Source organism: Phyllobates terribilis, unplaced genomic scaffold, assembly GCF_046119375.1.
Source record: "Phyllobates terribilis strain yellow unplaced genomic scaffold, ASM4611937v1 Scaffold_40__1_contigs__length_11209783, whole genome shotgun sequence".
NCBI classification, from domain to species: domain Eukaryota; kingdom Metazoa; phylum Chordata; class Amphibia; order Anura; family Dendrobatidae; genus Phyllobates; species Phyllobates terribilis.
Window position 1 is genome coordinate 43,115 of NW_027362800.1, and position 26,903 is coordinate 70,017.

Below are 26,903 nucleotides of genomic sequence, written 5' to 3' on the forward strand. Positions count from 1 at the left end.
CCCTCATCTTGACGCGGGCCTGTTCTCGCTCTTGTTCTGGCCTGCCTTCGCCTTGTCTCCGGCCTGCTCTCGCTCTGGCCTGCTTTCGCTCTGGCTCTGGCCTGCCCTTGCCTTGGCTCCGGACTGCTTTCTCTCTGGCTCTGGCCTGCTCTTGCCCTGGCCTGCACTCGCCCTGGCTCCGGCCTGCTCTCGCTCTGGCGTGACCTCGCCTTGGCTCCGGCCTGCTCTCACTCTGACTCTGGCCTGCCTCGCCCTGGTTCCGGCCTGCCCTTGCCTTGGCTCCGGCCTTCTCTCGCTCTGGCCGGCCCTTGCCTTGGCTCTGGCCTACTCTCGCTCTGGCTCTTGACTGCCCTCGCCCTGGCTCCGGCCTGCTCTCGCTCTGGCGTGCCCTCGCCTTGGCTCCGGCCTGCTCTCACTCTGACTCTGGCCTGCCTCGCCCTGGTTCCGGCCTGCCCTTGCTCTGGCTCCGGCCATCCCTCGCCTTGGCTCCGGCCTGCTCTCGCCCTGGTCCGGCCTGGTCTCGCTCTGGCTCTGGCCTGCCCTCGCCTTGGCTCCGGCCTGCTCTCGCCTTGGCTCCGGCCTGCTGTCTCTCTGGCTCCAGCCTGCTCTCACCCAGGCTCCGGCCTGGTCTCGTTCTGGCTCTGGCCTGCCCTCGCCCTGGCTCCGGCCTGCTCTTGATCTGGCCTGCCCTCGCTCTGGCTCCGGCCTGCTCTTGCTCTGGCTCAGGCCTTTCCTCGCTCTGGTTCCAGCCTGCCCTTGCTCTGGCTCCGGCCAACCCTCGCCTTGGCTCCGGCCTGCTCTCGCTCTGGCCTGCCCTCGCCCTGGCTCCGGCCTGCTCTCGCTCTGGCCTGCCCTCGCCCTGGCTCCGGCCTGCTCTTGCTCTGGCTCTGGCCTGCTCTTGCTCTGGCTCTGGCCTGTCCTCGTCTTGATTCCGGCCTGTTCTCGCTCTTGTTCTGGTCTGCCTTCGCCTTGTCTCCGGCTTGCTCTCGCTCTGGCTCAGGCCTGTTTTCGCTCTGGCTCTGGCCTGCCCTTGCCTTGGCTCCTGACTGCTTTCTCTCTGGCTCTGGCCTGCTCTCTCTCTGGCCTGCACTCGCTTTGGCTCTGGTCTGCTGTCGCCCTGGCTCGGGCCTGCTCTCGCTCTGGCTCCGGCCTGCTCTCTCTCTGGCCTGCCCTCGCCCTGGCTCTGGCCTACTCTCGCTCTGGCCTGCTCTCGCTCTGGCCTCGCCCTGTCTCCGGCCTGCTCTCGCCCTGGTTCCTGCCTGCCCTTGCCTTGGCTCTGGCCTGCCCTTGCCTTGGCTCTGGCCTACCCTCGTCTTGGCTCCGGCATGCTCTTGCCTTGGCTCAGGTCTGCTCTCGCTTTGGCTCCGGCCTGCCCTCGCCCTGTCTCCGGCCTGCTCTCGCCCTCGTTCCGGCCTGCCCTTGCCTTGGCTCTGGCCTTCTATCGCTCTGGCTCTGGCCGCCTCGCCCTGGTTCCGGCCTGCCCTTATTCTGGCTCCGGACAGCCCTCGCCTTGGCTCCGGCCTGCTCTCGCCCTGGTCCGGCCTGGTCTCGCTCTGGCTCTGGCCTGCCCTCGCCCTGGCTCCGGCCTGCTCTCGGTCTGGCTCCGGCCTGCTCTCTCTCTGGCTCTGACCTGTCGTCGCCCTGGCTCAGGCCTGCCCTTGCTATGGCTCCCGCCAGGCCTCGCCTTGGCTACGGCCTGCTTTCGCCCTGGCTCCGGCCTGCTTTTGCTCTGGCCTGCCCTCGCCCTGGCTCCGGCCTACTCTTTCTCTGGCTCTGGCCTGCTCTAGCTCTGGCTCTGGCCTGCCCTCGTCTTGACTCCGGCCTGTTCTCGCCCTTGTTCCGGCCGGCCCTTGCCTTGGCTCTGGCCTACTCTCGCTCTGGCTCTTGCCTACCCTCGCCCTGGCTCCGGCATGCTCTCGCTCTGGCGTGCCCTCGTCTTGGCTCCGGCCTACTCTTGCTCTGGCCTGCCCTCGCTCTGGCTCCGGCCTGCTCTTGCTCTGGCCTTTCCTCGCCCTGGTTCCGGCCTGCCCTTGCTCTGGCTCCGGCCACCCCTCGCCTTTGCTCCGGCCTGCTCTCGCCCTGGCTCCGGCCTGCCCTCGCCCTGGCTCCGGCCTGCTCTCGCTCTGGCCTGCCCTCGCCCTGGCTCCGGCCTGCTCTTGCTCTGGCTCTGGCCTGCTCTTGCTCTGGCCTGCCCTCGTGTTGATTCCGGCCTGTTCTCGCTCTTGTTGTGGCCTGCCTTCGCCTTGTCTCTGGCTTGCTGTTGCTCTGGCTCAGGCCTGCTTTCGCTCTGGCTCTGGCCTGCCCTTGCCTTGGCTCCGGACTGCTTTCTCTCTGGCTCTGGCCAGCTCTCTCTCTGGCTCTGGCCTGTACTCGCTTTGGCTCTGGCCTGCTGTCGCCCTGGCTCTGGCCTGCTCTTGCTCTGGCACTGGGCTGCCCTCGCTCTGGCTCCGGCCTGCTCTCTCTGGCCTACTCTCGCTCTGGCCTGCTCTCGCTCTGGCTCTGGCCTCGCCCTGTCTCCGGCCTGCTCTTGCCTTGGCTCTGGCCTTCTATCGCTCTGGCTCTGGCATGTCCTTGCCTTGGCTCTGGCCTACCCTCGTCTTGGCTCCGGTATGCTCTTGCCTTGGCTCAGGCCTGCTCTCGCTTTGGCTCCCGCCAGGACTCGCCTTGGCTACGGCCTGCTCTCGCCCTGGCTCTGGCCTGCTCTCTCTCTGGCCTGCCCTCGCCCTGGCTCTGGCCTACTCTCGCTCTGGCCTGCTCTCGCTCTGGCCTCGCACTGTCTCCGGCCTCCTCTCGCGCAGGTTCCTGCCTGCCCTTGCCTTGGCTCTGGCATGCTCTTGCCTTGGCTCAGGCCTGCTCTCTCTCTGGCTCCGGCCTGTCCTCGCCCTGGCTCAGGCCTGCCCTTGCTCTGGCTCCCGCCAGGCCTCGCCTTGGCTACGGCCTGCTCTTGCTCTGGCCTGCCCTCGCCCTGGCTCCGGCCTGCTCTTGCTCTGGCTCTGGCCTGCTCTAGCTCTGGCTCTGGCCTGCCCTCGTCTTGACTCTGGCCTGTTCTCGCCCTTGTTCCGGCCTGCCCTTGCCTTGGCTCCGGCCTTCTCTCGCTCTGGCTCTGGCCGGCCTTGCCTTGGCTCTGGCCTGCCCTCGCCTTGGCTCCGGCCTGCTCTCGCCCTGGCTCCGGCCTGGTCTCGCTCTGGCCTGCCCTCGCCCTGGCTCCGGCCTGCTCTTGCTCTAGCCTGCCCTCGCTCTGGCTCCGGCCTGGTCTTGCTCTGGCTCAGGCCTTTACTCGCCCTGGTTCCGGCCTGCCCTTGCTCTGGCTCCGGCCACCCCTCGCCTTGGCTCCGGCCTGCTCTCGCCCTGGCTCCGGCCTGCTCTCGCCCTGGCTCCGGCCTGCTCTCGCCCTGGCTCCGGCCTGCTCTCGCTCTGGCCTGCCCTCGCCCTGGCTCCGGCCTGCTCTTGCTCTGGCCTGCCCTCGTCTTGATTCCGGCCTGTTCTCGCTCTTGTTCTGGCCTGCCTTCGCCTTGTCTCCGGCTTGCTCTCGCTCTGGCTCAGGCCTGCTTTCGCACTGGCTCTGGCCTGCCCTTGCCTTGGCTCCGGACAACTTTCTCTCTGGCTCTGGGCTGCTCTCTCTCTGGCTCTGGCCTGTACTCGCTTTGGCTCTGGCCTGCTGTCGCCCTGGCTCTGGCCTGCTCTTGCTCTGGCACTGGGCTGCCCTCGCTCTGGCTCCGGCCTGCTCTCTCTGGCCTGCCCTCGCCCTGGCTCTGGCCTACTCTCGCTCTGGCCTGCTCTCGCTCTGGCCTCGCCCTGTCTCCGGCCTGCTCTCGCCCTGGTTCCGGCCTGCCCTTGCCTTGGCTCTGGCCTTCTATCGCTCTGGCTCTGGCATGTCCTTGCCTTGGCTCTGGCCTACCCTCGTCTTGGCTCCGGCATGCTCTTGCCTTGGCTCCGGCCTGCCCTCGCTTTGGCTCCGGCCTGCCCTCGCCCTGACTCCGGCCTGCCCTTGCTCTGGCTCCGGCCTGCTCTCGCATTGGCTCCGGCCTGCTCTCGCCCTGGCTCCGACCTGCTCTGGCTCTGGCCTGCCCTCGCCCTGGCTCCGGCCAGCTCTCTCTGTGGCTCTGGCCTGCCCATGCATTGGCTCCGGCCTGCTCTTCCTCTGGCTCTGGACTGCCCTCGTCTTGACTCTAGCCTGATCTCGCTCTTGTTCTAGCCTACCTTCGCCTTGGCTCCAGGCTGCTCTCGCTCTTGTTCCGGCTCTGGCCTCGCCTTGTCTCCGGCCTGCTCTCGCCCTGGTTCTGGCCTGCCCTTGGCTCTGGCCTTCTATCACTCTGGCTCTGCCCTGCCCTTGAATTGGCTCTGGCCTACCATCGCCTTGGCTCCGGTCTTCTCTCGCCTTGACTCCGGCCTGCTCTCGCTTTGGCCTCCCCTCGCCTTGGCTCCGGCCTGCTCTGGCTCTGGCCTGCCCTCGCCTTGGCTTCGACCTGCTCTTGCTCTGGCCTGCCCTCGCCTTGGCTCCGGCCTGCTCTCGCTCTGGCCTGCCCTGGCTCTGCTTCTGGCCTGCCCTCGCCTTGGCTCCGGCCAGCTCTCACCTTGGCTACGGCCTGCTCTCGCTCTAGTTCCGGACTGCCCTTGCCCTGGCTCCGGCCTGCCATCGCTCTGGCTTCGGCCTGCCCTCTCTTTAGCTCCGGCCTGCTCTCGCCCTGGCTCCGGCCAGCTCTCGCTTTGGATCTGGCCCGCCCTCTCTCTGGCTCATGCCTGCCCTCGCCCTGGCTCCGGCATACTCTCACTCTACCTGTGGCCTGGTCTCGCTTTGGCCTCGCACTGTCTCGGGCCTGCTCTAGCTCTTGTTCCGGCCTGCCCTTGCCTTGGCTCCGGCCTTCTATCGCTCTGGCCTGCCCTTGCCTTGGCTCTGTCCTACTCTCGCTCTGGCTCTTGCCTGCCCTCGCCCTGGCTCTGGCCTGCTCTCACTCTGGTTCTGGCCTGCCCTCGCCTTGGCTCCGGCCTGCTCTCACTCTGGCTCTGACCTGCTCTCACTCTGGCTCTGGCGTGCCCTCACCTTGGCTCCGGCCTGCTCTCGCTATGACTCTGGCCTGCCCTCGCCCTGACTCCGGCCTGCTCTGGATCTGGCTCTGGCCTGCCCTCGCCTTGGCTCCAGCCTGCTCTCGCTCTGGCCTGCCCTCGCCTTGGCTCCGGCCTGCTCTCGCCTTGGCTCCGGCCTGCTCTCGCCTTGGCTCCGGCCTGCTCTCGCCCTGGCTCCGGCCTGCCTTTGCTCTGGCTCCGGTCAGCCCTCGCCTTATCTCCGGCCTGCTCTCGCCTTTGATCCGACTTGCTCTTGCTCTGGCCTGCCCTCGCCCTGGCTCCGGCCTGCTCTTGCTCTGGATCTGGCCGGCTCTTGCTCTGGCTCTGGCCTGCCCTTGTCTTGACTCTGGCCTTCTCTTGCTTTTCTTCTGGCCTGCCTTCGCCTTGGCGCCGGCCTGCCCTTGCACTGGCTCAAGCCTGCTACATCAGGCTCCGGCCTGTGCTTGCTCTGTCTCCGGCCAGCCTCGCCATGACTCCAGCCTGCTCTCGCCCTGGCTCCGGCCTGCTCTTGCTCTGGCCTGCCCTCGCCCTGGCTCCGGCCAGCTCTCGCTCTGGTTCTGGCCTGCCTTCCTTCGCCTTGGCTCCGGCCTGCCCTCACTCTGGCTCAAGCCTGCTACATCTGGCTCTGGCCTGCCCTTTCCTTGGCTCCGGACTGCTCTCCCTCTGGCCTGCTCCTGCCTTGGCTCCAGACTGCTTTCGCTCTGGCTTGCTCTCGCTCTGGCTTGGGCCTGTCTTTGCCTTGGCTCCGGCCTGCTCTCGCTCTGGCCTACTCTTGCTCTGGCCTACCCTGGCTCTGTCTCTGGCCTGGCTTTGCTTTGGCTCCAGCCTGCTCTCGCTCTAGCTCCGTACTGCCCTCACCCTGGCTCCGCTATGCCATAGCTCGGGCTCCGGCCTGCTCTCGCCTTCGCTCCGTCCTGCTCTCGCCCTGGCTCTGACCTGCTCTCGCTCTGGCCTGCCCTCGCTCCGCCTACTCTCTCTCTGGCTCTGGCCTGCCGTCGCCCTGGCTCTGGCCTACTCTCGCTCTGGCTCTGGCCTCGAACTGTCTCCGGCCTGCTCTCGCCCTGGTTCCGGCCTGCCCTTGCCTTGGCTCTGGCCTTCTCTTGCTCTGGCCTACTGTTGCTCTGGCTCTGGCCTGCCCTCGCCCTGGCCCCGGCCTGCTCTCGCTCTGGCCTGCTCTCGCTCTGTCGTGCCTCGCCTTGGCTCCGTCCTGCTCTCGCTCTGACTCTGGCCTGCCCTGGATCTGGCTCTGGCCTGCTCTTGCCCTGGATCCGGCCTGCTCTTGCTCTGGCCTGCCCTTTCCTTGGCTTCGGACTGCTCTCGCTCTGGCCTGCTCCTGCCTTGGCTCCGGACTGCTTTCGCTCTGGCTTGCTCTTGCTCTGGCTTGGGCCTGTCTTTGCCTTGGCTCCGGCCTGCTCTCGCTCTGGCCTACTCTTGCTCTGGCCTACCCTGGCTCTGTCTCTGGCCTGGCTTTGCCTTGGCTCCAGCCTGCTCTCGCTCTAGCTCCGTACTGCCCTCACCCTGGCTCCGCTATGCCATAGCTCGGGCTCCGGCCTGCTCTCGCCTTCGCTCCGTCCTGCTCTCGCCCTGGCTCTGACCTGCTCTGGCTTTGGCATGCCCTCGCTCCGCCTACTCTCTCTCTGGCTCTGGCCTGCCGTCGCCCTGGCTCTGGCCTACTCTCGCTCTGGCCTGCTCTCGCTCTGACCTCGAACTGTCTCCGGCCTGCTCTCGCCCTGGTTCCGGCCTGCCCTTGCCTTGGCTCCGGCCTTCTCTTGCTCTGGCTCTGGCCTGCCCTTGCCTTGGCTCTGGCCTACTCTTGCTCTGGCCTGCCCTCGCCCTGGCCCCGGCCTGCTCTCGCTCTGCCTCTGGCCTGCTCTCGCTCTGTCGTGCTCTCGCCTTGGCTCCGTCCTGCTGTCGCTCTGACTCTGGCCTGCCCTCGCCCTGGCTCTGGCCTGCTCTGGATCTGGCCTGCTCTCGCCCTGGCTTCGGCCTGCTCTTGCTCTGTACTGCCCTCGCCTTGGCTCCAGCCTGCTTTCGCCTTGGCTCAGGCTTGCTCTTGCTCTGGCTCCGGCCTGCCCTCGCCCTGGCTCCGGCCTGCCCTTGCTCTGACTCTGGCAAGCCCTCGCCTTGGCTCCGGCCTGCTCTCGCCCTGGCTCCGGCCTGCTCTTGCTCTGGATCTGGCCTGCCCTCGCCCTGGCTCCGGCCTGCTCTTGCTCTGGCCTGCCCTCGTCTTGACTCCGGCATGCTCTCGCTCTGGTTCTGGCCAGTCTTCGCCTTGGCTCCGGCCTGCTCTCGCTCTGGTTCAGGCCTGCTCTCGCTCTGGCTCTGGCCTACCCTTTCCTTGGCTCTGAACTGCTCTCGCTCGCTCTGGCTTGCTCTCGCTCTAGCCTGCCCTTGCCCTGGCTCCGGCCTTCTCTGACTCTGGCCTGCCCTCGTCTTGACTCCTGCATGCTCTCGCTCTGGTTCTGGCCTGCCTTCGCCTTGGCTCAGGCCTGCTCTCGCTCTGACTCTGGCCTGTACTCGCATTGGCTCCGGCCCGCTCTCGCCCTGACTCCGGCCTGCACTCGTCCTGGCTCCAGCCTGCTCTCGCTCTGGCCTGCTCTCGCCCTGTCTCCGGCCTGCTCTCGCTCTAGCTCTGGACTGCCCTCGCCCTGGTTCCGGCCTGCCATCGCTCTGGCTCCGGCCTGCCTCGCCTTGACTGTTGCCTGCTCTCGTCCTGGCTCCGACCTGTTCTCGCTCTGTTTCTAGCCTGCCCTCGCCCAGGCTCCGCCTGCTCTCTCTAGCTCTGGCCTACTTTCGCTCTGGCCTGTTCTCGCCCTGGTTCAGGCCTGACCTTGCCTTGGCTCCGGCCTTCTCTCGCTCTGGCTCTGGCCTGCCCTCGCCGAGGCTCCGGCCTGCTCTCACTCTGGCCGACTCTCGCCTGCCCTCGTCCTGGCTCCGGCCTGTTTTCACTCTGGCTCTGGCCTACCCTCGCCTTGGCTCCGGCCTGCTCTCGCGTTAGCTCCGTACGTCTCTCGCTCTGGCTCCGGCATGCCCTCGCCCTGACTCCAGCCTGCCCTTGCTGTGGCTGGGGCCTACTCTCGCCTTGGCTCCGACCTGCTCTCGCTCTGGCCTTCCCTCGCCCTGGCTCCGGCCTCCTCTCTCTCTGGCTCTGGCCTGCCCTTGCCTTAGCTCCGGCCTGCTCTCGCTCTGACTTTGGCCAGCCCTCGCCCTGGCTACTGCCAGCCTGAGCTCATCCTTGCTCCGGCCTGCTCTCGTTCTGGCTCTGTCCTACCTTCACCTTGGCTCCGGCCTCCTCTCGCCTTGGCTCCAGCCTGCTCTCGCTCGGGCTCCGGCCTGCCCTCACCCTGACTCCAGCCTGCCCTCCCCCAGACTCCTGCCTGCCCTTCCTCTGGCTCCGGCCTGCCCTCGCCCTGATTCCGGCGTGCCCTTGCTCTAGCTCCAGCCAGCCCTTGCATTGGCTCCGGCCTGCTCTAGCCTTGACTCCGACCTGCTCTCGCCCTGGCTCCGGCCTGCTCTCTCTCTGGCCTGCCCATGCCTTGGCTCCGGCCTGCTCTCTCTCTGGCTCGCCCATGCCTTGGCTCCAGCCTGCTCTCTCTCTGGCTCTGGCCTGCCCTTGCCTTAGCTCTGGCCGGCTCTCGCTCTGACTCTGGCCTGCCCTCGCCCTGGCTCCGGCCTGCCCTCGTCCTTGCTCAGGCCTGCTCTCGTCCTTGCTCAGGCCTGCTCTCGCTCTGGTCTACCCTCGCCTTGGCTCCGGCCTGCTCTTGCCTTGGCTCAGGCCTGCTCTCACTCTGGCTCAGGCCTGCTCTCTCTGGCTCTGGCCTGCTCTCTCTCTGGCTCGGGCCTGCCCTTGCTCTAGCTCCGGCCGGCCCTCGCATTTGCTCCGGCCTGCTCTCGCCCTGGCTCCGACCTGCTTTCGCTATGCCCTGCCCTCGCTCTGTCTGCGGCCTGCTCTCTCTCTGGCTCTCGCCTGCCGATGCCTTGGCTCCGGCCTGCTCTTCCTCTGGCTCTGGCCTGCCCTCGTCTTGACTCTGGCCTGATCTCGCTCTTGTTCTGGCATGCCTTCGCCTTGGCTCCGGCCTGCTCTTGCTCTGGCTCCGGCCTGCTCTCGCTTTGGCTCTGGCCCGCCCTCGCTCTGGCTCTGGCCTGCCCTCACTCTGGCTCCGGCATACTCTCACTCTGGCTGTGGCCTACTCTCGCTCTGGCCTCGCCCTGTCTCAGGCCTGCTCTTGCCCTTGTTCCGGCCTACCCTTGCCTTGGCTCCGGCCTTCTCTCGCTCTGGCCGGCCCTTGCCTTGGCTCTGGCCTACTCTCGCTCTGGCTCTTGCCTGCCCTCGCCCTGGCTCCGGCCTGCTCTCGCTTTGGTTCTGGCCTGCTCTCGCTCTGGCGTGCCCTCGCCTTGGCTCCGGCCTGCTCTCGCTCTGACTCTGGCCTGCCCTCGCCCTGACTCCAGCCTACTCTGGATCTGGCTCCGGCCTGCCCTCGCCTTGGCTCCGGCCTGCTCTTGCCCTGGCTCCGGCCTGCTCTTACTCTGGCCTGCCCTCGACCTGGCTCCGGCCTGCTCTTGCTCTGGCCTGCCCTCGTCTAGACTCCAGCCTGCTCTCGCTCTGGTTCTGGCCTGCCCTCGTCTTGACTCCGGCCAGCTCTGGCTCTGGTTCTGGCCTGCCCTTGCCTTGACTCTGGCCTTCTCTCGCTCTGACTCTGGCCTGCCCTTGACTTGGCTCTGGACTGCTCTGGCTCTGGCCTGCCCTCGCCCTGTCTCCGGTCTGCTCTCGCTCTGGCGTGCCCTCGTCTTGGCTCCGGCCTGCTCTCACTCTGACTCTGGCCTGCCCTCGCCCTGGCTCCGTCCTGCTCTGGATCTGGCCTGCCCTCGCTTTGGCTCCGGCCTGCTATCGCTCTGGCTCTAGCCTGCTCTCGCTCTGGCCAGCCCTCGCCCTGGCTCCGGCCTGCTCTCTCTCTGGCTCTGGCCTGCCCTCGCCCTGACTCCAGCCTACTCTGGATCTGGCTCCGGCCTGCTCTAGCCCTTGTTCCGGCCTACCCTTGCCTTGGCTCTGGCCTGCTCTTGCTCTGACCTGCCCTCGACCTGGCTCCGGCCAGCTCTTGCTCTGGCCTGCCCTCATCTTGACTCCGGCCTGCTCTCGCTCTGGTTCTGTCCTGAACTCGTCTTGAATCCGGCCAGCTCTGGCTTTGGTTCTGGCCTGCCCTTACCTTGACTCCGGCCTTCTCTCGCTCTGACTCTGGCCTGCCCTTGACTTGGCTCTAGACTACTCTCAATCTGGCTCTGGCCTGCCCTCGCCCTGGCTCCGGTCTGCTCTCGCTCTGGCCTGCTCTCGCTCTGGCGTGCCCTCGTCTTGGCTCCGGCCTGCCCTCGCCCTGGCTCCGTCCTGCTCTGGATGTGGCTCTGGCCTGCCCTCGCCTTGGCTCCGGCCTGGTCTCGCCCTGGCTCCAGCCTGCTCTCGCTCTGGCCTGCCCTCGCCTTGGCTCCGGCCTGCTCTCGCCTTGGCTCCAGCCTGCCCTCGCTGTGGCTCCGGCCTGCCCTCGCTGTGGCTCCGGCCTGCCCTTGCTGTGGCTACGGCCAGCCTTCGCCTTGGCTTCGGCCTGCTCTCGCCCTGGCTCCGGCCTGCTCTTGCTCTGGCCTGCCCTCGTCTTGACTCCGGACTGCTCTCGCTCTGGTTCTGGCCTCCCTTCGCCTTGGCTCCGGCATGCCCTCGCTCTGGCTTAAGCCTGCTCTAGTTCTGGCTCTGGCCTGCTCTCGCTCTTGCCTGCCCTCGCCTTGGCTCCGACCTGCTCTTGCTCTCGCTGTGGCCTGCCCTCGCCTTGGCTCCGGGCTGCTCTCGCTCTGGCCCGCCCTGGCTCTGCTTCTGGCCTGCCCTCGCCTTGGCTCTGGCCTGCTCTCGCTCAGGCTCCGGCCTGCCCTCGCCCTGGCTCCGGCCTGCTCTCACTCTGCCTCCGGCCTGCCCTCGCCTTGGCTCCGGCCTGCTCTCGCTCTGGCCTGCCCTTGCACTTTTTCCGGCCTGCTCTCGCTCTGGCTTGCCCTCGTCTTGACTCCGGCATTCTCTCGCTGTTGCACAGTCCTGCTCTCGATCTGGAACTGACCTGCTCTCGCTCTGGCCTGCCCTCACCTTGTCTCCGGCTTCCTCTCGCTCTGGCTCTGGCCTGTCCTCGCCTTGGCTCTGGACTTCTCTCGCTCTGGCTCTCGCCTGCCCTAGCCTTGGCTCTGGCCTACTTTCGCTCTCTCTGGCCTGCCCTTGCCCTGGCTCCAGCCTGATCTCGCTTTGACTCCGGCCTGCCCTCGCCCTGGCTCCGGCCTGCCCTCGTCCTTCCTCAGGCCTGCTCTCATTCTGGTCTAACCTCGCCCTGACTCCGGCCTGCCCTCTCCCTGACTCCGGCCTGCCCTTGCTCTGGCTCCAGCCTACCCTCGCCCTGATTCCGGCCTGCCCTTGCTCTAGCTCCAGCCAGCCGTTGCATTGGCTCAGGCCTGCTCTAGCCTTGACTCCAACCTGCTCTCGCCCTGGCTCCGGCCTGCTCTCTCTCTGGTTCTGGCCTGCCCATGCCTTGGCTCCGGCCTGCTCTCTCTCTGGCTCTGGCCTGCCCTTGCCTTAGCTCTGGCCGGCTCTCGCTCTGACACTGGCCCGCCCTCGCCCTGGCTCCGGCCTGCCTCGTCCTTGCTCAGGCCTGCTCTCGTTCTGGTCTACCCTCGTCTTGGCTCCGGCCTGCTCTTGCCTTGGCTCCGGCCTGCTCTCGCTCTGGCTCCGGCCTGCCCATGCCCTGACCTCGGCCTGACTCGGGCCTGCCCTTGCTCTAGCTCCAGCCTGCCACCGCATTAGCTCCGGCCTGCTCTCGCCCTGGCTCCGACCTGCTCTCGCACTGGCCTGCCCTCGCTCTGGCTCAGGCCTGCTCTCTCTCTGGCTCTCGCCTGCCAATGCCTTGGCTCCAGCCTGCTCTTCCTCTGGCTCTGGCCTGCCCTCGTCTTGACTCTGGCCTGATCTCGCTCTTGTTCTGGCCTGCCTTCGCCTTGGCTCCGGCCTGCTCTTGCTCTGGCTCAGGCCTGCTCTCGCTCTGGCATGCCCTTGACTTGGCTCCGGGAGACTGCTCTCGCTCTGGCCTGCTCTCGCTCTGGCCTCCCCTCGCCTTGGGTCCGGCCTACTCTCGCTCTAGCTCTGGCCTGCCCTCGCCTTGGCTCTGACCTGCTCTTGCTCTGGCTCTAGCCTGCCCTTGCCTTGGCTCCGGCCTGCTCTCGCTCTGGCCTGCCCTGGCTCTGCCTCTGGCCTGCACTCGTCTTGGCTCCAGCCAGCTCTCACCTTGGCTCCGGCCTGCTCTCGCTCTAGTTCCGGACTGCCCTTGCCCTGGCTCCGGCCTGCCATCGTTCTGGCTCCGGAATGCCCTCGCCTTAGCTCCGGACTGCCCTTACCCTGGCTCCGGCCTGCCATCGTTCTGGCTCCGGCATGCCCTCGCCTTAGCTCCGGACTGCTCTCGCCCTGGCTCCGGCCTGCTCTCGCTTTGGCTCTGGCCCGCCCTCGCCCTGGCTCCGGCCTGCTCTCTCTCTGGCTCTGGCCTGCCCTGGCTCCGGCACACTCGCACTCTGGCTGTGGCCTGCTCTCGCTCTGGCCTCGCCCTGTCTCGGGCCTGCTCTAGCCCTTGTTCCGGCCTGCCCTTGCCTTGGCTTCAGCCTTCTCTCGCTCTGGCCTGCCCTTGCCTTGGCTCTGGCCTACTCTCGATCTGGCTCTTGCCGGCCTTCGCCCGGGCTCCGGCCTGCTCTCGCTTTGGTTCTGGCCTGCTCTCACTCTGGCGTGCCCTCGCCTTGGCTCCGGCCTGCTCTTGCACTGACTCTGGCTTGCCCTCGCCCTGACTCCGGCCTGCTCTGGATCTGGCTCTGGCCTGCCCTCGCCTTAGCTCCGGCCTGCTCTTGCCCTGGCTCCGGCCTGCTCTCGGTCTGGCTCTGGCCTGCCCTCGCCTTGGCTCCGGCCTGCCCTTGCTCTGGCTCCGGCCAGCTCTCGCCTTGGCTCCGGCCAGCTCTTGCCTTGGCTCCGGCCTGCTCTCGCCCTGGCTCCGGCCTGCTCTTGCTCTGGCTCTGGTCAGCGATCGCCCTGGCTCCGGCCTACTCTTGCTCTTGCTCTGGCCTGCTCTTGCTCTGGATCTGGTCTGCCCTCGTCTTGACTCCGGCCTGTTCTCGCCCTTGTTCCGGCCAGCCTTTGCCCTGGCTCCGGCCTGCTCTCGCCCTGGCTCGGACCTACTATCGCTCTGGCCTGCCCTGGCTCTGCCTCTGGCCTGCCCTCGCCTTGGCTCCGGGCTAATCTCGACTTGGCTTTGGCCTGCTCTCGCTCTGGCTCCGGACTGCCCTTGCCTTGGCTCCGGACTGCTCTCGCCCTGGCTCCTGCCTGCTCTCTCTCTGGCTCTGGCCTGCCCTAGCCCTGGCTCCGGCCTACTTTCGCTCTGGCCAGCTCTCGCTCTGGCCTCGAACTGTCTCCGGCCTGCTCTCGCCCTGGTTCCGGCCTGCCCTTGCCTTGGCTCCGGCCTTCTCTTGCTCTAGCTCTGGCCTGCCCTTGACTTGGCTCTGGCCTACTCTTGCTCTGGATCTGGCCTGCCCTCGCCCTGGCCTGCTGTCGCTCTGGCCTGCTCTCGCTCTGGCGTGCCCTCGCCTTGGCTCCGTCCTGCTCTCGCTGTGACTCTGGCCTGCCCTCGCCCTGGCTCCGGCCTGCTCTGGATCTGGCTCTGGCCTGCCCTCTCCTTGGCTACGGCCTGCTCTCGACTTGGCTCCGGCCGGCTCTCGCTCTGGACTGCCCTTGCTTTAGCTCCGGCATGCTCTCGCCTTGGTTCTGGCTTGCTCTTGCTCTGGCTCCGGCCTGCCCTCGCACTGGCTCAGGCCTGCCCTTACTCTGACTCTGGCCAGCTCTCGCCTTGGCCCCGGCCCGCCCTCGCCATGGCTCCGGCCAGCCCTCGCCCTGGCTCCGGCCTGCTCTTACTCTGCCTCTGGCCTGCCCTCGTCTTGACTCCGGCATGCTCTCGCTCTGGTTCTGGCCTGCCCTCGCCTTGGCTCCGGCCTGCTATCGCTCTGACTCTGGCCTACCTTTGCCTTGGCTCCGGACTGCTCTCGCTCGCTCTGGCTCTGGCTTGCTCTCGCTCTGGCCTGCCCTTGCCTTGGCTCCGGCCTTCTCTGACTCTGGCCTGCCCTCGTCTTGACTCCGGCATGCTCTCGCTCTGGATCTGGCCTGCCTTCGCCTTGGCTCCGGCCTGCTCTCGCTCTGGCCTGTCTTCGCATAGGCTCCGGCCCGCTCTCGCCCTGGCTCCGGCCTGCTCTCGCTCTGGCCTGCTCTCGCCCTGGCTCCGGCCTGCTCTCGCTCTAGCTCCGGACTGCCCTCGCCCTGGCTCCAGCCTGCCACCGCTCTGGCTCCGGCCTGCCCTCGCCCTGGCTCCGACCAGTTCTCGCTCTGTTTCCGGCCTGCCCTCGCCCAGGCTCCACCCTGCTCTCTCTCTGGCTCTGGCCTACTCTCGCTCTGGCTCTGGCCTGTTCTCGCCCTGGTTCCGGCCTGACCTTGCCTTGGCTCCGGCCTTCTCTCGCTTTGGCCTGCCCTCGCTGAGGCTCCGGCCTGCTCTCGCTCTGGCCTGCCCTCGTCCTGGCTCCGGCCTGCCCTCGTCCTCGCTCCGGCCTGTTTTCACTCTGGCTCTGGCCTACCCTCGCCTTGGCTCTGGCCTGTTCCCGCCTTAGGTCCGGCCGGCTCTCGCTTTGGCTCCGGCATGCCCTCGCCCTGACTTTAGCCTGCTCTCGCCTTGGCTCCGACCTGCTCTCGCTCTGGCCTTCCCTCGCCCTGGTTCCGGCCTGCTCTCGCTCTGGCTCCGGCCTGCCCTCGCCCTGACTCCGGCCTGCTCTCGCTCTGACTCTGGCCTGCCCTCGCCCTGGCTACTGCCTGCCCTTGCTCTAGCTCCGGCCTGCCCGCGCATTAGCTCCGGCCTGCTGTCGCCCTGGATCCGACCTGCTCTCGCTCTGGCCTGCCCTTGCTCTGGCCTGCCCTCGCTCTGGCTCTGGCCTGCTCTCTCTCTCTGGCCTGCCCTCGTTCTGGCTCCGGCCTGTTTTCACTCTGGCTCTGGCCTACCCTCGCCTTGGCTCCGGCCTGTTCCCGCCTTAGCTCCGGCCGGCTCTCGTTCTGGCTCCGGCATGCCCTTACCCTGACTCTAGCCTGCCCTTGCTCTGGCTCCGGCCTGCCCTCGCCCTGATTCCGGCCTGCCCTTGCTCTAGCTCCGGACTGCTCTAGCCTTGACTATGACCTACTCTCGCCCTGGCTCCGGCCTGCTCTCTCTCGGGCTCTGGCCTGCCCTTGCCTTGGCTCCGGCCTGCTCTTGCCTTGGCTGCGGCCTGCTCTCGCTCTGGCTCTGACCTGGCCTCGCCCTGACTCCGGCCTGCCGTTGCTCTGGCTCCGGCCTGCCCTCGTCCTGACTCCGGCCTGCCCTCGTCCTGACTCCGGCCTGCCCTCGTCCTAACTCCGGCCTGCCCTCGCATTAGCTCCGGCCTGCTCTCGCTCTGGCCTGCTCTCGCCTGGCTCCGGCCTGCTCTCTCTCTGGCCTGCCCTCGCCCTGGCCTACTCTCGCTCTGGCCTGCTCTCGCTCTGGCCTCACTCACCCTGTCTCCGGCCTGCTCTCGTATTGGTTTCGGCCTGCCCTTGCTTTGACTCTGGCCTTCTCTCGCTCTGGCCTGCCCTCGCCCTGGCTCCGGCCTGCTCTCGCTCTGGCCTGCTCTGCTCTGGCGTGCCCTCGCCTTGGCTACGGCCTGCTCTCGCTCTGGCCTGCTCTCGCTCTGGCGTGCCCTCACCTTGGCTACGGCCTGCTCTCGCTCTGTCTGGCCTGCCCTCGCCCTGGCTCCGGCCTGCTCTGGATCTGGCTCTGGCCTGCCCTCGCCTTGGCTCCGGCCTGCTCTCGCCCTGGCTCCGACCTGCTCTCGCCCTGGCTCCGATCTGCTCTCACTCTGGCTCCAGCCTGTCCTCGCCCTGGCTCCGGCCTGCCCTTGCTCTGACTCCGGCTAGCCCTCGCCTTGGCTCCGGCCTGCTCTCGCTCTTGCTCTGGCCTGCCCTCGCCCTGGCTCCTGCCTGCTCTTGCTCTGGCCTGCTCTTGCTCTGGCCTGCCCTCCCTCGTCTTGACTCTGGCCTGATCTCGCTCTCCTTCTGGCCTGCCTTCGCCTTGGCTCCAGCCCTGCTCTTCGCCCTGGTTCCGGCCTGCTCTCGCTCTGGCTATGGCCTGCCCTCGCCCTGGCCTGCCCTCGCCCTGGCTCCAGCCTACTCTCGCTCTGGCGCTGGCCTGCTCTCGCTCTGGCCTCGCCCTGTCTCCGGCCTGCTCCCCCCCCTGGTTCCGGCCTGCCCTTGCCTTGACTCCGGCCTTCACTCGCTCTAGCTCTTGCCTGCCTTTGCTCTCGCCAACTCTCACTCTGGCTCTGGCCTGTCCTCGCCCTGGCTCCGGCCTGCTCTCGCTCTGGCGTGCCTTCGCCATGGCTCCGGCCTGCTCCTGCTCTGACTCTGGCCTGCCTCGCCCTGGCTCCGGCCTGCTCTGGCCTGCCTTTGCCTTGGCTCCAGCCTGCTCTAGCCCTGACTCTGGCCTGCCCACGCCTTGGCTCCAGCCTGCTCTACCCTTGTTTCCGACCTGCTCTCGCCCTGGCTCCGGCATACTCTCGCTCTGGTTCTGACCTGCTCTCGCTCTGGCCTCGCCCTGTCTCCGGCCTGCTCTCGCCCTTGTTCCGGCCTGCCCTTGCCTTGGCTCCGGCCTTCTATCGCTCTGGCTCTGGCCTGCCCTCGCCTGGCTTCAGCCTGCTCTCTTTCTGGCCTGCCCTCGCCCTGGCTCCGGCCTACTCTCGCTGTGGCCTGCTCTCGCTCTGGCTCTGGCCTCACTCATCCTGTATCCGGCCTGCTCTCGTCCTGGTTTAGGCCTGCCCTTGCCTTGACTCTGGCCTTCTCTCGCTCTGGCCTGCCCTTGCCTTGGCTCTGGCCTACTCTCGCTCTGGCCTGCCCTCGACCTGGCTCCGGCCTGCTCTCGCTCTGGCCTGCTCTCGCTCTGGCATGCCCTCGCCTTGGCTACGGCCTGCTCTCGCTCTGTCTGGCCTGCCCTCGCCCTGGCTCCGGCCTGCTCTGGATCAGGCTCTGGCCTGCCCTCGCCTTGGCTCCGGCCTGCTCTCGCCCTGGCTCCGACCTGCTCTCGCCCTGACTCCGGCCTGCTCTCGCCCTGACTCCGGCCTGCTCTCGCCCTGACTCCGGCCTGTCCTCGCACTGGCTCCGGCCTGCCCTTGCTCTGACTCCGGCTAGCCCTCGCCTTGGCTCCGGCCTGCTCTCGCCCTGGCTCCGGCCTGCTCTCGCCCTGGCTCTGGCCTGCTCTCTTTGGCCTGCCCTCACCCTGGCTCCTGCCTGCTCTTGCTCTGGCTCTGCCCTGCCCTCGTCTTGTCCGGCCTGATCTCGCTCTTCTTCTGGCCAGCCTTCGCCTTTGCTCCGGCCCTGCTCTCGCATTGGCGCTGGCCTACTTTCGCTCTAGCTTCGGACTGCCCTCGCCCTGGCCTGCCATCGCTCTGACTCCGGCCTGCTCTTCGCCCTGGCTCCGGCCTGCTCTCGCTCTGGCTAAGGCCTGCCCTCGCCCAGGCTCCAGCCTACTCTCGCTCTGGCTTGCTCTCGCTCTGGCCTCGCCCTGTCTCCGGCCTGCTCCCCCCCCTGCCCTTGCCTTGGCTCCGGCCTTCTCTCGCTCTAGCTCTTGCCTGCCTTTCCCTTGGCTTTCGCCTACTCTCGCTCTGGCTCTGGCCTGTCCTCGCCCTAGCTATGGCCTGCTCTCGCTCTAGCGTGCCTTCGCCATGGCTCCGGCCTGCTCTTTCTCTGACTCTGGCCTGCCTCGCCCTGGCTCCGGCCTGCTCTGGCCTGCCCTCGCCTTGGCTCCGTCCTGCTCTCGCCCTGGCTCTGGCCTGCCCTCGCCTTGGCTCCAGCCTGCTCTACCCTTGTCTCCGACCTGCTCTCGCTCTGGCTCTGGCATACTTTCGCTCTTGTTCTGACCTGCTCTCGCTCTGGCTCTGGCCTCGCTCTGGCTCTGGCCTCGCCCTGTCTCCGGCCTGCTCTCGCCCTTGTTCCGGCCTGCCCTGGCTCCGGCCTTCTCTCGCTCTGGCCTGCCCTTGTCTTAGCTCTGGCCTGCCCTCGCCCTGGCTCCGGCCTTCTCTCGCTCTGGGCTGCCCTTGCCTTGGCTCTGGCCTACTCAAGCTCTGGCCTGCCCTCGCCTTGGCTCCAGCCTGCTCTGGATCTGGCTCTGGCCTGCCCTCGCCTTGGCTCCGGCCCGCTCTCGCTCTGGCCTGCCCTCGCCTTGGCTCCGTCAAAAATCTCGCCTTGGCTCCGGCCTGCTCTCGCCCTGGCTCCGGCCCGCACTTGCTCTGGCTCCGGTCAGCCCTCGCCCTGGCTACGGCCTGCTCTTGCTCTGGCTCCGGCCTGCTCTCGCCCTGGCCTGCCCTCGCCCTGGCTCCGGCCTGCTCTTGCTCTGGATCTGGCCGGCTCTTGCTCTGGCCTGCCCTTGTCTTGACTCCAGCCTGCTCTCACTCTTCTTATGGCCTGCCTAGGCCTTGGCTCCGGACTGCTCTCGCTCTGGCTCTGGCCTAGTCTCGCTCTGGCTATGGCCTGCCCTCGCCTTGGCTCTGGCCTGCTCTCGCTCTGGCCTGCCCTCGCCCTGGCTCCGGCCTGCTCTCGCTCTGGCCTGCCCTCGCCCTGGCTCCGGCCTGCTCTCTCTCTGGCCAGCCCTCGCCCTGGCTCCGGCCTACTCTCGCTCTGGCCTCACACTGTCTCCGGACTGCTCTTGTCCTGGTTCCGGCCTGCCCGTGCCTTGGCTCCGGCCTTCTCTCGCTCTGGCCTCCTCTCGCTCTGGCGTGCCATCGACTTGGCTCCGGCCTGCTCTCGCTCTGTCTGGCCTGCCCTCTCGCCCTGGCTCCGGCCTGCTCTGGATCTGGCTCTGACCTGCCCTCGCCTTTGCTCCGGCCTGCTCTCGCCCTGGCTCCGACCTGTTCTCGCCCTGGCTCTGGCCTGCTCTCACTCTGGCTCCGGCCTGTCCTCGCCCTGGCTCCGGCCTGCCCTTGCTCAGACTCCGGCTAGCCCTCGCCTTGGCTCCGGCCTGCTCTCGCCCTGGCTCTGGCCTGCTCTTGCTCTGGCTTTGGCCTGCCCCCGGCCTGGCTCCTGCCTGCTCTTGCTCTGGCCTTCCCTCGTCTTGACTCTAACCTGATCTCGCTCTTGTTCTGGCCTGCCTTCGCCTTGGCTCCAGCCTGCTCTCGCTCTGGCTCTGGCCTGCCCTAGCTCTGGCTCCGGACTGCTCTCGCTCTGGCCTGCTATCGCTCTGGCTCTGGCCTGCCCTCGCCTTGGCTCTGGCCTGCTCTCGCCTTGGCTCTGGCCTGCCCTCGCCTTGGCTCTGGCCTGCCCTCGCCTGGCTCCGGCCTGCTCTCTCTCTGGCCTGCCCTCGCCCTGGCTCCGGCGTGCTCTCGCTCTGGCTCTGGCCTCACTCACCCTGTCTCCGGCCTGCTCTCGTCCTGGTTTCGGCCTGCCCTCGCCTTGGCTCTGGCCTTCTCTCGCTCTGGTCAGCCCTTGCCTTGGCTCTGGCCTACTCTCGCTCTGGCCTGCCCTCCTCGCAGTGCTCTCGCTCTGGCCTGCTCTCGCCCTGTCTCCGGCCTGCTATTGCGCTGGCCTGCCCTCGCCCTGGCTCTGGCCTGCCCTCGCCTGGCTCCGGCCTGCTCTCTCTCTGGCCTGCCCTCGCCCTGGCTCCGGCGTGCTCTCGCTCTGGCTCTGGCCTCACTCACCCTGTCTCCGGCCTGCTCTCGTCCTGGTTTCGGCCTGCCCTCGCCTTGGCTCTGGCCTTCTCTCGCTCTGGTCAGCCCTTGCCTTGGCTCTGGCCTACTCTCGCTCTGGCCTGCCCTCCTCGCAGTGCTCTCGCTCTGGCCTGCTCTCGCTCTGGCTCCGGCCTGCTCTCGCCCTGTCTCCGGCCTGCTATTGCGCTGGCCTGCCCTCGCCCTGGCTCCGGCATTCTCTCGCTCTGGTATCAGCCTGCCCTCGCCTTGGCTCCGTCCGGCCTGCCTTTGCCATGGCTACGGCCTGCTATCGCTCTGGCTCCGGACTGCCTTTGCCTTGGCTCCAGCCTGCTCTCGCTCAGGCTCTGGCCTGCTCTCGCTGTGGCTCTGGCCTGCCTTCGCCTTGGCCAGAACGAGATTTGGCCAGAGCTAAGGCAAGGGCAGCCCAGAGCCAGAGAGAAAGAAGGCAGGCGCCATGGGAAGGGCAGCCGGAACCAGGGCGAGAGCAGGCCAGAGCAGGGCGAGAGCAGGCCGGAGCCAAGGCGAAAGCAGGGCGAGGGCAGGCCAGAGCCAGAGTCAGATCAGGCCGGAGACAAGGCGAGGGCAGGCCAGAGCCAGAGCGAGGGCAAGCAAGAGCCAGAGCAAGAGCAGGCCGGACGGAGCCAAGCAAGGGCAGGCCAGAGCCAAAGCGAGAGCAGTCCGGAGCCAAGGCGAGGGCAGGCCAGAGCCAGAGCGGGAGCAAGCCGGAGCAAAGGCAGGGGCAGGCCAGAGACAGAGCGAGAGCAGGCCAGAGGCAGAGTGAGTGCAGGCCGGAGCCAGGGCAAGGGCAGGCCGGAGCCAGAGAGAGAGTTGGCCAGAGCCAAGGCAAGGGCAGGCCGGAGCCAGAGCAAGAGAAGGCCGGAGCCAACGCAAGGGCAGGCCGGAGCCAAGGCAAGGGCAGGCCGGAGCCAAGGCAAGGGCAGGCCGGAACCAGGGCAAGAGCAGGCCAGAGCCAGGGCGAGAGCAGGCCGGAGCCAGGGCGAGAGCAGGCCGGAGCCAGGGAAAGAGCAGGCCGGAGCCAGGGAAAGAGCAGGCCGGAGCCAGGGCGAGAGCAGGCCGAAGCCAGGGCGAGGGCAGGCCCAAGCCAGAGTCAGAGCAGGCCGGAGTCAAGGCGAAGGCAGGCCAGAGCCAGAGCGAGGGCAGGCCAGAGCCAGAGCAAGAGCAGGCCGGACGGAGCCAAGCAAGGGCAGGCCAGAGACAAAGCGAGAGCAGTCCGGAGCCAAGGCGAGGGCAGGCCAGAGCCAGAGCGGGAGCAAGACGGAGCAAAGGCAGGGGCAGGCCAGAGCCAGAGCGAGAGCAGGCCAGAGGCAGAGTGAGTGCAGGCCGGAGCCAGGGCAAGGGCAGGCCGGAGCCAGAGAGAGAGTTGGCCAGAGCCAAGGCAAGGGCAGGCCGGAGCCAGAGCAAGAGAAGGCCGGAGCCAAGGCAAGGGCAGGCCGGAACCAGGGCAGGAGCAGGCCAGAGCCAGGGCGAGAGCAGGCCGGAGCCTGGGCGAGAGCAGGCCGGAGCCAGGGAAAGAGCAGGCCAGAGCCAGGGAAAGAGCAGGCCGGAGCCAGGGCGAGAGCAGGCCGAAGCCAGGGCGAGGGCAGGCCCAAGCCAGAGTCAGAGCAGGCCGGAGTCAAGGCGAGCGCAGGCAAGAGCCAGAGCGAGGGCAAGCCAGAGCCAGAGCCAGCTCGGGCAGGCTAGAGTCAGAGCGATAGCAGGCCAGAGCAAGGCGAGAACATGCCGGAGCCAGGGCGAGGGCAGGCCAGAGCCAGAGAGAGGACAGGCTGGAGCCAGGGCGAGGGCAGGCTGGAGCCAGGGCGAGGGCAGGCCGGAGCCAGGGCGAGGGCAGGCCGGAGCCAGAGCGAGAGCAGGCCAGAGCCAAAGAGAGAGCAGGTCGGAGCAAAGGCGAGAGCAGGCCGGAGTCAAGGCGAGGGCAGGCCGAAACCAGCGCGACGGCAGGCCGGAGCCTGGGCAAGAGCAGGCCGGAGCCAAGCCGAGGACAGGCCAGAGCGAGAGCAGGCCGGAGCCAGGGCGAGGGCAGGCCCGAGCCAGAGTCAGAGCAGGCCGGAGACAAGGCGAGGGCAGGCAAGGGCAAGAGCGAGGGAAGGCCAGAGCCAAAGCGAGCTCGGGCAGGTTAGAGCCAGAGCGATAGCAGGCCAGAGACAAGGCGAGGGCAGGCCAGAGCCAGAGCAAGAGCAGGCCGGAGCCAAGGCAAAGGCAAGCCAGAGCCAGAGCGAGAGCAGGCCGGAGCAAAGGCAAGGGCAGGCCAGAGACAGAGCAAGAGCAGGCTGGAGCCAGGGCAAGGGCAGGCCGGAGCCAGAGCGAGAGTAGGACAGAGCCAAGGCAAGGGCAGGCCAGAACCAGAGCAAGAGAAGGCTGGAGCCAAGGCAAGGGCAGGCCGGAACCAGGGCGAGAGCAGGCCGGGACCAGGGCGAGAGCACGTCGGAGCCAAGGCGAGAATAGGCCGGAGTCAAGGCGAGAGCAGGCCGGATCCAGAGCGAGGGCAGGCCGGAGCCAGTGCAAGGGCAGGACGGAGCCAGTGCAAGGGCAGGCCAGAGCCTGAGCGATGGCAGGCTGGAGCCAGAGGGAGAGCAGGCCAGAGCCAGAGCGAGAGCAGGCCGGAGCCAGAGCGAGAGCAGGCCGGAGCCAGAGCGAGAGCAGGCCAGAGCGAGAGCAGGTGGAGCCATGGCGAAGGCAGGCCAGAGCCAAGGCGAGGGCAGGCCGGAGCCAGAGCGAGAGATGGCCGGAGCCAGAGCGAGAGATGGCCGGAGCCAAGGCAAGGGCAGGCCAGTACCAGGGTGAGAGCAGGCCGGAGCCAGGGCGAGAGCAGGCCGGAGCCAAGGCAAGAGCAGGCCGGAGCCAAGGCGAGAGGAGGCCGGATACAGAGCGAGGACATGCCGGAGCCAGGGCGAGGACAGGCCAGAGCCAGAGAGAGGGCAGGCTGGAGCCAGGGTGAAGGCAGGCCGGAGCCAGAGCAAGAGCAGGCTAGATCCAGGGCGAAAGCAGGCCGGAGCCCGTGCGAGGGTAGGCCGGAGCCAAGGCGAGGTCAGGCCAGAGCCAGAGAGAGAGGAAGCCGGATCAAGGGCGAGAGCAGGCGGGAGTCAAGGCAAGGGCAGGCCAGAGCCAGAGAGAGAGCAAGCCGGAGCAAGGGCGAGAGAAGGCCGGAGCCAAGGCGAGAGCAGGCCAGATCCAGGGCGAGAGCAGGCCATATCCAGGGCGAGAGCAGGCCGGAGTCCGTGCGAGGGCAGGCCAGAGCCAGAACGAGAGAAGGCCGGAGCCAGAGCAATGGCAGGCCGGATCCAGAGCGAGAGCAGGCCAGAGCAAGAGCGAGAGCAGGCCAGAGCCTGGGCGAGAGCAGGCCAGAGCGAGAGCAGTCGGAGCCATGGTGAGGGCAGGCCGGAGCAAAGGCGAGGGCTGGCCAGAGCCGGAGCGAGAGCAGGCCGGAGCCAAGGAGAGGGCAGGCCGGAGTCAAGGAGAGGGCAGGCCAGAGGCAGAGCCAGGGCAGCCCAGAGACAGAGCGAGAGCAGGCCAGAGACAAGGCGAGGGAAGGCCAAAGCAAGAACGTGACCAGGCTGGAGACAAGGTGAGGGCAGGCCAGAGCCAGAACGAGAGCAGGCCAGAGCCAGAGAGAGAGCAGGCCAGAGCCAGAGCGAGATCAGGCCGAAGCCAGGGAAGGACGGAGCCATAGCAAGGGCATGCCGGAGCCAGTTAGAAGGCAGGCCGGAGCCAGGGCGAGGGCAGGCCGGAGCCAGGGCGAGAGCAGGCCGGAGCCAGGGCGAGAGCAGGCCGAAGCAAAAGCAAGAGCAGGCCGGAGCCAAGGCGAGGGCAGGCCAGTGGCAGAGCCAGGGCAGGCCAGAGCCAGAGCGAGAGCAGGCCGGAGACAAGGCGAGGGCAGGCCAGAGACAGAACGAGAGCAGGCCAGTGCCAGAGCAGGCCGGAGCCAAGGCGAGGGCAGGCCGGAGCCAGGGCGAGGGCAGTCCGGAGCTAGAGCGAGAGTAGGCCGGAGCCAGAGCAGGCCGGAGTCAAGGCGAGGGCAGGCCGGAGCCAGGGCGAGGGCAGGCCGGAGCCAGAGCGAGAGCAGGCCGGAGCCAGGGCGAGGGCAGGCCGGAGCCAGAGCGAGGGCATGCCGGAGCCAGGGCGAGAGCAGGCCGGAGACAAGGTCCTCAGGTCGGAGCAAAAGCAGGAGCTGGCCGGAGCCAAGGTGAGGACTGGCCAGGGCCAGAGCAAGGGCAGGCCAGAGCCAGGGCGAGGGCAGGCCGAAGCCAGAGCGAGAGCAGGCCGGAGCCAGGGCGAGAGCAGGCCGGAGCCAGAGCGATGGCAGGCCGGAGCCAGGGCGAGGGCAGTCCGGAGCTAGAGCGAGAGCAGGGTCGGAGCCAAGGAGAGGGCAGGCCAGAGGCAGAGCCAAGGCAGGCCAGAGCGAGAGCAGGCCGGAGCCAAGGCGAGGGCAGGCCATAGCGAGAGCAGGTTGGAGCCAAGGCCCTGAGGGCAGGCCAGAGCTAGAGCGAGAGCAGGCCAGGGCCAAGTCGACGGCAGGCCAGAGCCAGATCGAGAGCAGGCCAGAGCCAGAGCGAGAGCATTCCGGAGCCAAGGAAAGGGCAGGCCACAGCCAGAGGTAGAGCAGGCTTGAGCCAGAGCGAGGGCAGGCCGGAGCCAAGACGAAGGCAGGCCAGAGCCAGAGCGAGAGCAGGCCAGAGAGAGAGCAGGCTGGAGCCAGTGCGAGGGCAGGCCAGAGCCAGAGAGAGAGCAGGCTGGAGCCAGTGCGAGGGCAGGCCAGAGCCAGAGAGAGAGCAGGCTGGAGCCAGTGCGAGGGCAGGCCAGAGCCAGAGAAAGAGCAGGCTGGAGCCAGTGCGAGGGCAGGCCAGAGCCAGAGCGAGAGGAGGCCGGAGCCAGGGCGAGAGCAGGCCGGAGCCAAGGCGAGGGCAGGACAGAAACAGAGCGAGAGCAGGCCACAGCCAAGGCAAGGGCAGGCCAGAGCCAGAGAGAGAGCAGGTCAGAGACAGGGCGAGAGCAGGCTGGAGCCAATGCGAGGGTTGGCCGGAGTCAGGGTGAGGGCAGGCCGGAGCCAAAGCGAGAGCAGGCCAGAGCCAGAGCGGGAGCAAGCCGGAGCAAAGGCAGGGGCAGGCCAGAGCCAGAGCAGGCCAGAGGCAGAGTGAGTGCAGGCCGGAGCCAGGGCAAGGGCAGGCCGGAGACAGAGCGAGAGTTGGCCAGAGCCAAGGCAAGGGCAGGCCGGAGCCAGAGCAAGAGAAGGCCGGAGCCAAGGCAAGGGCAGGCCGGAACCAGGACAAGAGCAGGCCAGAGCCAGGGCGAGAGCAGGCCGGAGCCAAGGCGAGAGCAGGCCGGAGCCAAGGCGAGAGCAGGCCGGAGCCAGGGCGAGAGCAGGCCGGAGCCAGGGCGAGAGCAGGCCGGAGGCAGGGCGAGAGAAGGCCGAAGCCAGGACAAGGGCAGGCCCGAGCCAGAGTCAGAGCAGGCCGGAGTCAAGGCGAGGGCAGGCAAGAGCCAGAGCAAGGGCAAGCCAGAGCCAGAGCCAGCTCGGGCAGGCTAGAGTCAGAGCGATAGCAGGCCGGAGCAAGGCGAGAACATGCCGGAGCCAGGGCGAGGGCAGGCCAGAGCCAGAGAGAGGGCAGGCTGGAGCCAGGGCGAGGGCAGGCCGGAGCCAGAGAGAGAGCAGGTCAGAGCCAAAGCGAGAGCAGGTCGGAGCAAAGGCGAGAGCAGGCCGGAGTCAAGGCGAGGGCAGGCCGAAACCAGCGAGAGGGCAGGCCGGAGCCTGGGCGAGAGCAGGCCGGAGCCAAGGCGAGGACAGGCCAGAGCGAGAGCAGGCCGGAGCCAGGGCGAGGGCAGGCCCGAGCCAGAGTAAGAGCAAGCCGGAGCCAAGGCGAGGGCAGGCAAGGGCAAGAGCGAGGGCAGGCCAGAGCCAAAGCGAGCTCGGGCAGGCTAGAGCCAAAGCGATAGCAGGATGGAGCCAAGGCGAGGGCAGGCCAGAGCCAGAGCGAGAGCAGGCCGGAGCCAAGGCAAGGGCAAGCCAGAGCGAGAGCAGGCCGGAACAAAGGCAAGGGTAGGCCAGAGACAGAGCGAGAGCAGGCCGGAGCCAGGGCAAGGGCAGGCCGGAGCAAGAGCGAGGGCAGGCCGGAGCCAGAGAGAGAGTAGGCCAGAGCCAAGGCAAGGGCAGGCCAGGACCAGAGCAAGAGAAGGCCGGAGCCAAGGCAAGGGCAGGCCGGAACCAGGGCAAGAGCAGGCCGGGGCCAGGGCGAGAGCACGCCGGAGCCAAGGCGAGAACAGGCTGGAGCAAAGGAGAGAGCAGGCCCGAGCCAGAGTCAGAGCAGGCCGGAGTCAAGGCGAGGGTAGGCAAGAGCCAGAACGAGGGCAAGCCAGAGCCAAAGCGAGCTCGGGCAGGCTAGAGCAAGAGCGATAGCAGGCCAGAGCCAAGGCGAGAACATGAAGGAGCCAGAGCGAGGGCAGGCCAGAGCCAGAGAGAGGGCAGGCCGGAGCCAGGGGAGGGCAGGCTGGAGCCAGGGCGAGGGCAGGCCGGTGCCAGAGCGAGAGCAGGCCAGAGCCAAAGCGAGAGGAGGCCGGAGCCAAAGCGAGAACAGGTCGGAGTCAAGGCGAGGGCAGGCCGAAACAAGCGCGAGAGCAGGCCGGAGCCAAGGCGAGGACAGGCCAGAGTGAGAGCAGGCCGGAGCCAGGGCAAGGGCAGGCCCAAGCCAGAGTCAGAGCAGGCCCGAGCCAAGGCGAGGGCAGGCAAGGGCCAGAGCCAAAGCGAGTTCGGGCAGGCTAGAGCCAGAGCGATAGGACGGAGCCAAAGCGAGTTCGGGCAGGCCAGAGCCAGAGCGAGAGCAGGCCGGAGCCAAGGCAAGGGCAAGCCAGAGGCAGAGCGAGAGCAGGCCGGAGCAAAGGCAAGGGCAGGCCAGAGAAAGAGCGAGAGCAGGCCGGAGTCAGGGCAAGGGCAGGCCGGAGCCAGAGCGAGAACAGGCCCTCGAGAGCAGGCCCGAGCCAGAGTCAGAGCAGGCCAGAATCAAGGCGAGGGCAGGCAAGAGCCAGAGAAAGGGCAAGCCAGA